Here is a 2,328-nt window from a genome sequence, read left to right as displayed (position 1 = left end):
TTACAATTCAGTAATTGCATTAGCCGAAAATTATAAATTAATATTTGCGACACAAATCAAGTCAAGGAAAAGCCAAGCGACCAGTCAAACACATGCTAAGTTTCAAATTTGCTCTACGATGTTGTTTTATGGTATTTTATTGTTGTTTAATATTGTCAGCCAAAGTATTTTTTTTACAAAATTTATATTCGCCTCTACCTTTAAAGCAATAAATAATACTAATAATACTAATGCTTTTTCATGCGCTTATGACTTTTGGTAAACCAAGAAAATGCCAGTTGAACTGGAAGTTTTAGGAAGATTTGAAAATCTGAAATATTTTATATATAGGCAATGATGAACCTATAGTATCAATTAGACATAAACTCCCCAAAATTATTGTATAGTACTTGAAGTATGTTAGGGGCTGTCGATAAAGGATGTCACGCTTTTTTAACGTTTTTTTGACCTCTCGTATCACAACTGTCACAAATCTACCAACCCACCAAAGACAAGCATGTCACAAAACTCTACCCCAACCTCTCTTAGTGAAGAGTCATTAAACAAAATAATTGTTCTATGCATTTTATTTTTTATTAATATCAAAATAACGAATGACAAGTTTATATGACGTTAGCTTGATATCTAAATGCTTTACTGTAGATAAAATATAACGAATTAATATTAACTTCTACACCTACACAGCGGTAAACTTTAATGATGGCATTTAAATTTGACTCTTCCTTTAATAAATATTCATGAGTTATTTGCTCGCTTGAAAACTTTAATATTCATTTATGCGCATATATATGAAAAAAAATTTATTTATTGTTTTGTTTATTTAAAAAAGGGACGTCATACTTGCGTTTACTTCCCCACCCCCTCGTCTCAAAGTGTCCCTCCTTGAAGCGTGACATCCTTTATGGACGGCCTCTTATCAAATAATTATGTTTCTATGTTGATAACTACAAATATTAGAAAGATTTGACCATGGATTTGACAAAATTTTGACGTTCGAATCAGCAGAGCTTTTTTGTAAAAAAAAGGATATTTAGTATCCAGTATTCAGTGGCGGATCAAGCCTAAATTTTGAACATTTTTAACGGGGGGAATTTTTGAAAAGGTTTCGATACGTTTTAATGTTGACCAAGGTTTGACGGGCGGGCCCCATAAAAGCTAAATTACAACTGCAAAGATACTAAATGTTTAAAACAATTTTATTTTATAATTAACTTAAAATGTTAAACGTAATAACTTTATCCCCACATCGAAAAAGGTGTCCGTACGCCGTACCGGTGCGTACCATAACAAAAAACACTGCGAATCAGTATACATTTTTCGAGTAGGTCTAGGTAGGCATAATCTACTCGATGTAATGATTGTTTATTTGGAAAAGCTCGATACGATCTCTACATTGTAAGATATTAATTAACTTAATAATATTCTTTAGATTACGTTTAGCGTGATGGCGGCACGTTTTCTCGGTGGTTTTGTAATTTGGGTGGATTCTTGTTTTTTGCTTCTGAACAAGTGAGTTCTCTTCTTTTTTACTATGACTATTTTTTTTCTATATCTTTCTACATCTTTTTCTTTAACTTGTAAATATTATTATGTCTTACTCTAGAGACTTTCTCTTAAGCCTCTCTAACACTCCTTTGTCTCCGACGAGAGTAGTTCGGCGGCGAATTTTTTACTTTAATCTTAGGTCTAATAATAACAATAAAAATAATAAATCTAACTCTAACAAAAAATAAATATAGTTAGTAACCATAATTATATTAATAATAATAATGCTAATAGCAAGTATAATAAGAATAATAATAATTATATTAAATACCAAATTAATACTAATGATAAGAATAATAATTCTAATTCTATTAGTTTGAATAATACAACTAGATTTAAAAGTACCAATTTCCAACCTACCTCCACATTTTCACTGTTTATATTAACATAAGATCAATTAATAAAAATTCGCTCTATATCCATCAAATAATCTCTTCCTCCTTATCTGAATTTTTTATTCTTACTGAAACTTGGCACGAGGACTCTAACTCTCCCTCTCTTATTCTTGCTACTCCTGGTGGTTACAGCTTCCTTGAACTCTCTAGACCTCCAAAAAATCTTCTATCATCTTCTCATTCTTCTTATGGGGGTATCTGTCTGTTTTATAAATCTCTATTTACTGCTTCCATTAATACTTCCTTTCATTTTTCTTCTTTTGAATGTCTTGCTGTATCTCTTAAGTCTTCTTCTCTATCTTTTTATATTGCTGTAATCTATCGCCCTCCTTCTTCTCTCACTTTATATTTTTAGATGAATTCTACTCACTCGCTGAATCTCTCTACT

The sequence above is a fragment of the Helobdella robusta genome, assembly GCF_000326865.2.
Source record: "Helobdella robusta unplaced genomic scaffold HELROscaffold_1, whole genome shotgun sequence".
NCBI classification, from domain to species: Eukaryota; Metazoa; Annelida; class Clitellata; order Rhynchobdellida; family Glossiphoniidae; genus Helobdella; species Helobdella robusta.
Note: the sequence above shows the minus strand (reverse complement) of the source record.